Here is a 12,010-nt window from a genome sequence, read left to right on the forward strand (position 1 = left end):
CTGTTCTTTCAACTGGATAAAGATCTGATTTTGCTCACTTCATAAAGAGGAGTGCACATCTTGTCAGCTTTCTGTCTGGAAACTTACTGCAACAAGTACAGAATTACAATAGTGTTTGAATATTTCCTACCTCCTATCCCAAAATATTTCTATAGTTCTTGCTTTGCTTTTAACCACTGAACTATTACTGACATAATTGCATTTCGTGTCTTCTTCCTTTTGTCACAGAGCACATTTAATAGGTCACATACTAAAAGAGCCAAACTCCCATGTGTCTGAGGGCACTCCGGCTGCTCTGCCTGCATGCAGAGGATTTCACACAGGAGCAGGCTCTGTCCTTACCCTTGCTGCCACTAGCCACATACAGTCTCTTCTTGCTCTTTGTTTCGTCTGTGGGAAGTCAAGTTTCGACATTGAAGATAAACTAGCCCAAACTCACCCGTCATCCTGAGATACCTGAGAACAGAATGGTGAGGGTAAGTCTGAATCTCCATGCATGTCTGAACAATGCATTAAGATATGGACTAGTGGTAACACATGGATAACAAGGTGTCCCTCATGACTCTGAGACCATGTCTGCATTTGCAAGAATGAAGGAGATGTTATGGGAACAGCCTGACTTTCAGAGAAAAAGCCATGGCTCAGAAAACACAATCATCCACATTGCTACTGTGCTGAAGTAGAAACTCTTCCATAATATTTTGTAATGGCATCTAGCTGGGTCAAAACAGTGGTTCTCAAAGTATTCAGTCAGAAGGTTATACACATTATACACATTATAGAAAAAAAATGCAGTGTAGAAACTAAAGCTAAGATCCTCAGAAACATGGCAACATCTTAGCAGATGTACAAGCTGTCTGCTTAGTATCACTTCCAGTATGAATCTGAAATAGTCAGTGAAACAAGGAAAAAATCATTGCTATTGGAGAAGAGGAGAAGACTTGTCTTCCCATTCAGTAAGAGCAGAGAGCAAGAGCTTCATTTGGAGCTTAAGCATCTATGTTGTATTTTTACCTTGGAATGTTCTTACGTAAAGATGGCTGATCTTCTCCTGGCTGATGGTGTCTCCAAAGAGGCCATATGAAGAGCAACAGTCACTTAAATGTTAACCAAAACCAAACCATGACAGTGTCTGACTTCAAGTTTTGTGGGTTCCTCATTGGCAATCTTCATAGCTGTTACCATATTCTGAAGTCATTGCAATAAGATGAAAAGAAAACGCAGAGGAAGAATATAAAGGTTTCCACATGTTATCCTTATTGTTCTTTGATTTGTTTTGTGGGTAGATTTTTTTTACCTGCCTGTATAGAACTGAGGGAAGGCAGTAGTGTGGTTAGAAGCAAGCACTGCACTGTGTTCATTTTTATTTCTGGGTTTTGACTTTCTGTTTATCATGAATATCAGATATACATATATTTGGTTTTCAAACCCTTTGGATTCTGCTGGACATTTTAGGCCTAGCAAAACAGAGAAAAATCATATGAAATTTCAAACTGCAGAAATGTTTGTAGTGAGTGTTCAATTAGAGAACACTCTAATTCTGTGGCTTTGTTTTACAAATACATATGCATTTGAAATTTTATGTCTTAAACATTTGCCTTCTTAAGCTTAGCTATGCCTCAACAAGCCTATAGAATCATAGAATGGCTTGGGTTGGAAGGGACCCCATGTTCCAACCCCCTGACAGTGGCAGGGTTGTCAACTGCTAGATCAAAACTAGATCAAATTGCATAAGGCCCTATTCAACTTGGCCTTAAACTCTGTCAAAAGACAGGTTGTTTTTCCCTTCTTAGAGTAAGTGAACACTGCTACAGAGATTTCCAGTGATCACACTACATTCCCTCAAGAAGCAAATGACAACCAAGGAACTAAAGTCTTTTTGCCACCAGAAACATGACAGCCGACAGCTACAGTGTAGATTAAGTATTGCACATTCTTTTTTTTTTTCCTTTCTTTTTTTTTTTTTCCCAGTTTAGAGTCTCTGAGTTTCCAGTTTTGCCCTTTTACAGAGTCAGAAACTGCTGTTTGAATCACATACATAAACCACATCAGAATATGCAGTTGGACTGATTTCTCTCCTAAGGATTTCTTCCTTCTTTAACCGTCCTCTTAAACCAGAACAAAATATTTCTATAGATTGTACACAATCCCTTGCATACATGGAAATACTTAGCTTGTTATTTCCATTATTGATTTGTATGCTAATGTCCTCTAATTGTACATTGTGAAATTCAAGTTTTGTCTTTCAGACACCCACACATTTAGAGTATGTTTAGTTAATTCATGCTACATTGCATGGGTTGAGAACTGGAAACAGTTCTAACTCTTGCCAACAGCGTGATAGCAATCTTTTGGTGGATTTGGTGTACACACACCAAATGCACACCATTTTCTCCATATGTGTGTACATAAAAATCACAAATATCTAAAAAGTCATACTTAGGACAAAACATTTACTACAGTGTACAGCTGCTACTAGTAAGTGACAGGAGGTGAAATGCTGCTGCCTATTTTCAGACAACAAATTAATTAGATATGTTTTATTTTAAAAAAATTAAAGGGATTTATTTGGGCATCTTTCACCAGCCTGCTCCTAGTATTTCTGTGCTTGGTAGCTGGTGAGAATAGAAAGACAGAACTTGTTTCAGAAGCACGTGCTGGAATAGGCTGATTTTGCACACTTTATTTTTCCCCTTCTGTTTTCTTTTGCGCTTGCTAGTTTTCACAGAAATCTTCCTAACCAGAGCCATTAAGTGCTTCAACCACTCCAAAGGTAACCAGCCACAGGATTTTTTGAATGACTGCAAACATGAACAAACATGAACAAAAAACAACAGTGTGAGCCAACGAAAACTCTGGCAAGAGAGCACCACCCACACAGACAAAGAAATACTTATTAAATTCGTTTCAGAGACTGGGTATCTGCTCAACTTAAGGGAATTCTTTCTGTTCAGTGGGAAAATCAGCTGGAAGATATGCAGCAGTCATAACAAGACAGAGGTTAACATCTATCCTCTTGCACTCGTGAAATGAAATCAGTGTCTGAAATAAGTGGCTTGTTGGCATGTGCTGAAGATGTGAAAGCAAGGGCTCAAGCAGGTGGAATGCCCTGGCCAGGACAAAGGGAGACCCTGTGTGGTGGCAGCATATAATGGAGTGGTTCTCCTTGCCTAAAAGGCAATGGATTGGGTCATTTTGCTTTTATTTTTATTTCATGTTATTTATCTTTTTTTTTTTTTTTTTTTTTTTTTTTTTTTTACTTGTTTAAATTCTATAGATCTAAATGGACTTAAATGAGTAATTACTTTCACTTGGCTTAATCCTTCCATTCTTTTTTTGCTGCATCCTCGATCAAACTCAACTCACTCTCGTACCAGCGTTCCCATTCTTTCTTTAAATGGTTTGTGCTTAGAACTGTTCTACTGTCACCATAATAGCATTAATCTAATCAGCTTTTAAATAAGCCAATTATTCTTTACACAGATTAGACCTAAATATTAATTAAGTTATGTAGTTTAGACTTGTCTATTTCCATGAAGCGGGCTAAAGCAAATGTTAAAAATTTACAATACGAACTCACAGCTGATTTTTTTTTTTTTTTTTGCTAAATTTAATGAATAACTGACACTTCTCATTCTGTATTCCCCTTATATTTATTTATTTATTTACAGATATAAGCCAAGAGTCTTTCTTAGGTGGCTACACTAAGCACCTTGCCAGTTGACAGTACACTTAAAAACAATGCCTTAAATAACTGATCCTTTTGCCTTCTATAACGATTACTACTTCTTTAGTACTCTGCATTTGACAGGGTGCTTTTGTTCCCCATCTCCAAGATGTTGTTCCCCTATCTCATTGTATTCATCATGCTTTGGCTTCTTTAAGTTGAGCATATATTAAAGTGTTACTATGAAAAGAATTAAAGTTAAGCATTTCCTCTAAAATCTAGAGTATCAGGACAGAAGTACTCAATTCTTATGTCTACCTACAGATGTTATCAAAATATGTGCTCATGATCCACTGCAGCCCATATAAATGCAAGTAATTTAATGCTCAAAAAGGAATGATTCTTTTTGAGACTGAAGAAGAGAAAGATACAGGGGCTGTGTGTTGCTATTAATATTCTCAGCATCTAAATATCAATAGAGAACTTCTTGTCTCTGTGCTACATGGCCTTTTTCAAACTCTCCTTTTCTTTTTAAGGTTAGGATTGGTAGGGTTGATTAGGATTTAACCAACATTATTTAACATCTTATTGGCAGAATTATTCATGGTCATAGACTCAGTCAGTGCAGCTGCACAGATTTCAGGGAGTGGCACAGTACAGATCTTAATGAGAATTAAAAAAGAACAGAAATACACGTTTGTTGTAGAAAGCCTTAATGTGATGTCAGCTGCAGGCTTCAAAACAAATTTCTTTATTCTCCATTAAGAAGACATTTATGCTGTTTTATTGATTGGTATATATTCCCTTATTTCTTCAATTTCTATTTAGTACTTTTGAAAATGGAAATCTAGGTTTTAGAAAATGATATTGTTATATGCCACAATTAACTGTAAGCCTTACATTCACGACAGCTTAATGAAAGAAGATAAGTTGGGCTCACAGAAAAAAAGGTAAGTCAAAATTTGAGATTTGCAAATTACAGTAGCAACTCAGCAGGATACAAAAAAGAAGTACTTCAATGATAAAAAGATCATTAGAGAAGCTATCTAAAAGAAAATTTGAATACATTCAAATGGACAAGAAAAGGTGCTAGTGGAGAACCACTTTTGAACTTTTATGAGTGTGACACTGCATTTTGATCTCTGTGTATGTGACTCTTTTCACTTAAATAGCTGCAGCTGAGATGGACAGTTTTCACTGTAAAATATTCATTCCGGGATGACTTTGACAGCTGTAATGCATCTCAGTATCTTTGTTGGTACTTTAAGACCTGACAAAGAATGCAAGCGTTACTTTCAAAGCTTGGAAGACCAAGGCTAAGAGAATTTCTTAAAATGGTGTTAAAAATGTCTATTCTACAGCTGTGAATAGGGCTAGTAATAGCAATATTCAGTGGGACTAACAGGACCTTTTACAGGCTGGAATAAAACTTTGGTCAGTTAATGAGTCATCATAATCTTGCAAAAGATTCTGATGCACTGGTAGAACATGACATGCAGATTCTGATCAATCCCTGGTAGGTCATTTTGTAACAGCCTGCCTGTTCCTCAGAGTAAATTACAGATGCTGGAGAGTGGTTTCAGACCTCAAATCAGCAAGCTCCCTTTGACTTTATCCCTTTTGATATTAACAAGAACAAAGCATGCATTACATTGAATTTCTGATTAAAGCAACTCCTGGTGATGATACCATTATACCCATACACATTTGGTTTTGCTATAAGCAGGTAAAGCTCCTCATTCTCTCGGTCCATTATCTTTTGATTCTTCTTGTCATCTGCTAACTTCATAAGAAGAAAAAGAATGAACCAGAATCATTTCTTGGAGGAGAACACCACATGCACCTTTACCATATTCTTTCTCACCAGGCTTCATTGGAAATGTCTTACCCTGTGCCCTCCACTTAGTAAAGATGTAGTCTGAATACTTTAAGTACAGATGTTCCTTTTCATTTTCCTACACATTAAAAAATAAAAATCATCAACAAGCTCAAGATGGATCTGAGCTGAGATACTCAGTGGGAAGAAAAATGAATGTGTGTGGCATGTCGCAGTTAAAAAGGCAGACATTTTTTTTACCTTTCTATTTTTGAGGAGTCTATTCTACTTGTGGGCTGGATGTAGCAGAATATTCAGATGAAGGCATTTTATATCCTACTTCCATCATGTTTCTAGTTGAAAATTTAAAAAAAATAATAATGTTTAATTTGAAAAATGGATAAAACTGATCCTGAGAGTGAGCAGTGGAAGGGAAATGCAGACAAGACAGATGTCTCAGTACAGGGATTTTAGGAGATCAGCTTCTACTCTGGAAAGACAACGGTCTACTAACAGTGGAATAAATTTGCTCTCATATTTTCCAGAATGAAGGTTTCAGAATTGACTGCTGCAATTTTGCAGCTTCAGTTTGATCTTTATCACACTGAGGTTTTGGTAAGACACTGTCCTCCAGGGACAGTAGCTTTAAGGTGTCTCAAATTTAATACCAAGCAGTGATAGTATTAGGAAAAAAAAAAATCTCTGGGAATGTTGAGTTTCAGATAAAATATCTCCTAGCTCACAGAAGACTTGCATGGCTAGCGTATCTAATTTGTAAAACCTGGATGAGGAGCAATTTGTGTTATAAAAACTTAATTCTGCAACATAAAGAAAAGCAAATAGTATATAAGTACAGGACTAAGTAGGAAAAAATTCTTGTTTTTCATGTGAGATATCTATTTTCCTCCACAGTCATTCTTTCTTTTGAAATCCAAGTTGGCTGGACTTACTCACTTAATTGTCATAAACTTGCCTTGGCTCTGGGCAGCCTGGTCTAGTGGTTGGCAGCTCTGGAAACTAGATGACCTCTGAGGTCCTTTTCAATCCAGGCCATTGTATGATTCTATGATTCTGAAGCTTGGAAGGATTTTGAGCGATGCATTTACAGAACAGCATATATACAGTTCTGCATTAATCATCACATGCTTTACTTTGTTTTCATTTAAAGGAAACTTCCTTTCACAAAAATATCATAGATCTCAAACAGTTGTTTCTCCAACCAGTCTGAATTAGTTTCTCAAAAGTTTCCTCAACCTAGTAATGTGGCATTACTTTACCATGCATCAGATTCCTTATTGAATTTTCCTTTCTTAGTTGTGAATTTTCTCAGATGTTTACTCATTTTCAACCTTCTCTTCTTGAGAATTTTTGAAATATCTTTTCCAACTCTGATTTTTTTTTCCACTCTTCCTCTATATCCACCAAAGAACAGTCGCATTGTCTTCAGTGTGTGGGAAAATTAATTTTTTTCCCAATTTTAATTTTAATTCATTTATATTTTTGTCTTGCCTTTGAGAGCAAATGTATATATAAAAATATATTTCTCCTTTCCTCTGCTTGTTTAGTCCAATGACAGGAAATGTCTGCAAGGCCTGTAAACCCCTGCAAGGTAGAGTTTTTTTGACTTCTCTCATAAATCACCATACCAATGAAGAAAGACAATGGTAAAAAATTATCCTTATATCCCTGCTGATCATTGTTTTCTTCTGCAACGGGTGTTTCTCAGCATAGATGGACATTCTGGTTGCAGGAAGTTTGGTAAAGAAGAATCTGTACAATACTAACTGACCAGTTTCTGATCAACCACAAGTCTAGGCTAAGGTGTGCATTTGGGTCAGGACTTACCAGGAATTATCAAGCAGGGAAAGTAGGGATCCTTCATTTTTCAAGATATAACATGAACCTACTTGGCTTGCACTGCCAACCACTGTGTAGCAAACTGCCCCTTTCACCAGATCGTCACAGCAGAAACCTCTGAGGGTGAAAAATGCATCCTTTAAAGGCTCTTCAGACCACAATCTCTTCTACTATCACAATCACATAAGTATTAACAATACTCTTCCTAGTTGTGTGGCATTGCATTTTTCAGTGAGTAGAAACTCTCACATAAGCCCATTTCTTATTCTAAAATGAAATTTTCAAGGGAAGAATCTGCACTAATAGTCTGATCTGAAGGGTTTCTTTAAGGTCAGCACCCTAAATTGGGCTCAAGATTGGCAACAAGATAGCCTGCTCACTGTTGTTGAAATGGAATATAAGCAAAATCATATGCTTGTTTGATTGACTACAGTTGCACAGCAGACATGTCATTTGGCTGAACAACAGTAATGGGAATAAAACCAAAGCAAGTCTGGTGATCAAGTTTCTAATAAGCAAATGGGGGGGTGGGGGGGGGAGTGTTGTGTGTTTCCTGACATTTTCCACAAGTTGTGTTAATTCTGTGAAAAGAAGACGACAAAAAAAAAGGGGTGGTGGGGGGGAGGGGGGCGAGGAGGAGGAATGGAGGGTGAAGGGGAAGAATAAAGAAAAAAAAAGAAAGAGAAAACAGAGATGATTCTAGGACTCAAATCCTGTCCTTGATAGTCTTGCCTGCTGGTTTGCTTTCAAAAGCATTTACAATTTTCTGTTTACGAGTATTTCATTTTTAACATTTCATTTTCCTCCCCCCTGATTTCCTCCAGCTCCTATCTACTGCTTTCCAATTCACATGAAAGCAATTTCACTCTGATAAATTACACCATCCAAATCTTTTACACAGTGATTTTCTTCTGCAGCTTTGCAACTGCTTTATAGAGGAAAGTAAGTTTCAGCACAGTGATTGCATGAATTCTGCAGGGGAGAAGCACAGTGGATACCTTATGCAACCAAAAAATGATAATAAGAGGTATTAGTTCATTTGTCCCATCTCTTTTCACACCAAGAACGGATCTTTGTAGTACTGCAATAATTCATCTGTAGAAGGTTTAAGTTTGTCATGCAATATAAAATTGATTTACAAAGTTCATTCATTTTTTAGGAAGAAACACACCATGAAATATGTGGTAAACCTACTTCATCTGCCTTCTGCCCTAGTATTATTTCCTTTTAGTACTCTAAAAAACAGTTCTCCATTCCTGATGCTTATCCTTTCACCTATGTAGACATAACACTTCTATTTAGGAAAGATGCTTTGTGGAGTCCCCTCCCAATCTAGCTGTGTTGCTGACTCAGCATACGCTTGCTTGCTGTGATGCACAAACAGGGACATGCAGTCATGGGACTGCAAAATCAGATGGGGTTTCTGCTCATTTCCACTGGGTACAGACCCAACACGAGTGCTTATTTGCTGAGTATTTGATCTTTACTCTTACCCAGTGGGTAACAATTCTCAGCCTCTCCCAGGTTAGTTGATCTTCCCCTTGCATTTACTACCTTGAAAAAAAGTGAGGCAGAGTGGAAAGGTAGAGCAGAAGCATCTGCACTGCAGCCAGAAAAGAAAGAGAAAATCCCTCAATACCTTCCAACATGACATTTCTCCTTCCAGCAAGCGTTTATAAATTGGCACATTATTTTGGCATCACTCTTGCAAAGAACCTGTCAAGTCCATTAGATTACTGTAAGCAGTTATATGCAGCAGCCCCTTTTTATCCTCTTCCCTGGAAGATTCTGAATCCTAATGGAGCTATTTCTGTGCTACACTCAGGCATCTGCACAATGCAGAACAGACCCTGATTAGCTTCCCCTTCTATCATTGACATGCACCTGCATGACCCACTCCTGCAGAAACACAGCATGACAGGGGAAACACTTTGCCCTCTGCTGAAATTCTGCAGCTGTTTGCATTTGGCTGTCCTGAATTAGGCTGCTAAATGTGCCAGTTATCACCATGAGATTCTGGGGGCGACAGCATTTGTGGGAATCTAAGCGGAAGCAGTAAGAGAGCATGTTTTCACTGGCAAACAGCAAAGACAAGTCTTCATTACAGGACTGTTCCATTTTCCTATTGTGTTACTTTGTACTTGATTCTTGTATAATTACAATAAAATTTGCACTTTTTTCTACTGAAGACAATGATGTTTCTTGTGACCAGATAACAGTTATGACTTTTGTGCCTAGGAAATATTTTACCAAGAAGATCTAAACAAAGACTTAAACCTCTTGTGAAGACCTAAACCCAAATTTAACTGTTATTTCAAAAATATTCAGAAGTTTGATTCAATTCAGACCCACAGCAAAGATTTTCATTCATTACAGCTGTTGTGATTAAATGAATCAGTGACCAAAAGAAATCACAGGGTTTAAAATCCTGTAGTTAAGAAAGTATTATCCCATTGCAGCAACAGGGCATAGGTCATCACATACTATTTATTAGCCTGACCTTTAAGCTGAATCAGGGAAAATGTCACGAAGATGGAAGCTTATTTAATGAAAATGAAGGAGGAAGAATTTACATGAACACTATCTTATAAGATTTAAAAAGAAATCCATTCTTGTTTTAGTATGGGAATAAAATACAACATTGTAGACATTTTGACACAAAGGATGTCCATATTGTGCTTCCCTTTCCAGTAGAGTTTTCCACAGCACCCATGGCACGCTTTTAGCCCCTTCCTTTGCTGCTTAATAAGGAGGTCTGCTCCTTCCTGTCCAAGAGAGGGTTAATACCACCACTTGGATCTTCTACAAGACACCAGATTAATGTCGAAAAACCCACACAGCCCTATTGGCCAGTTCTAGGTGCTACAGCTGACCACAGATAATGGGTTGAATTTAGTTCACCTGAACATAAATTTTAGCTACTTCTATGACTTACATAATGTAAATGTCCTCTTGGTGGAAGTTTCGTGAGTATACTTTTGATATACATATGCAGAGCATTTCAGACTCAGAGGAAGAGCATTTTTGTTGCATTATCACATAACAGTCAAGGACTACCTGGTTTCTCCCTCAAAACACATTTTGGCCACTGGACAAACAGCAAAACCACTTTGCCTCCATTATACCTTCGCTTTCTTTCTCTCTCTCTTTTTTTTTCCCCCTCATTGGTTAGGACAGTTTATGTAATCAGGATGTGAATTTCTGTCTTTATGAGAAAGGATATTTATTCTTTGCATTCACTCAGTGGCTCCCTGGGATACACTTTTCTGAAGCCACTCAAGGCTATTATTTTATCTCTCATCATATTTTCTAAGAGATGAACATACAGTACCCACTAATTGACAGAACTGGCTTTCAAAAAGTCAGAATAGCTTTTGCGATGGTGCATCAAATGGTGCTTAATTCCGTTTCTGTTTGTCTCGAGACTGACCTTGGATTGAACTTCCTGACTTCTGATTAATAATCAACCAGACTTCATCCTTTCACGTGTTCCAGTTTTTATATACCAGAGATCATTACTCACATTAATTGAGCAGGCTACAGGCCTTCTGTGAAGACACAGGTTACTCATGTTTCATCAGTAAATGCCTGATGTGGATTAGAGTGGACTCATTTCTTCCACTTCAACTTCACATGTATGGACTGAAGTTGCTGACCAGCCTGAAACAAGTGGCTGTTGCTTTTTAAATAGGCCATACTCCTTAAACTATCCACATTTTGACTTTCAATCTCTTTCTTGAGTGAAGCATCACTCTGGTACAGATGAGAGGAGCAGCCAGGATTGGCCAGGCCCTGCCTGCTGCAGACGGAGCCCCAGACATGCCCTCCTTGAGCATGTTTCTTCTGAGGTGCATGAACTCAGTGTAGCATTGCACCCAGCCCTCATCACAGAGCAGGCCTCACCTTTCACATGCACAGTTGGGCATTACTGGCTGCCCTGAGCATGCTTCTTCCTGGACTGCCTCCTTCCTCTTACTGGGTTTATGTTAGTTGTAGACACTGCTATTGATCCTATGCCTAAGAGGAGGAGGTAGGAGAAAGGTCAGGTATCTGTCATTCGGGGAAAGTGGGCTGGGTTGCGTGAGTTCACTGCGAGGAAACAGGTTTGCTTTGGAAAATATACAGTTTGTTCAGGATTCTCAGCTTCTTATAGCACACATAATGGACATGGTAAGAGTTGCAATACTGTGTAACTAAATTTTCCTCCTGAAGTTTTCAAATTTAGGCAAGTGAGTGTAAAGAACCTCCTTTTCTGAGGAGGCAAAGGTCTGTCATTTCTCATTAACTTCACATGGCACTGTATTTTTAAAGAGATGCCACTATGCAACAGTTGTGTACCTTTTCACTGCAAAGAAAAACAACTCTGCTGTTCCCTTTGACTCTATGCATACTTAATGAATGACTAAACTGACTCAGTGTCTGGTGTGTGCAAGCTGGGGTTATGCAAGTCCAGCTCGAAGGAGATTTGAAGCATTTGCAGTTTTATACGTGTGCATCTGAATCTTTTGGTTTTACTCTTCTTAGAAATGCATTCTGATCTGGAGGTTTTAATGTTAAATGTTAAATGTAGTTACATTCACCACAGGCGAGATGATATAATTAAAAATAAAATTAATCAAAGTAAATCTGGAAGCACTGAAAGTTAATAATCTAAATATTTGTGAAACTGA

The sequence above is a fragment of the Phasianus colchicus genome, chromosome Z, assembly GCF_987193195.1.
Source record: "Phasianus colchicus chromosome Z, bPhaCol1.hap1.1, whole genome shotgun sequence".
NCBI lineage: Eukaryota > Metazoa > Chordata > Aves > Galliformes > Phasianidae > Phasianus > Phasianus colchicus.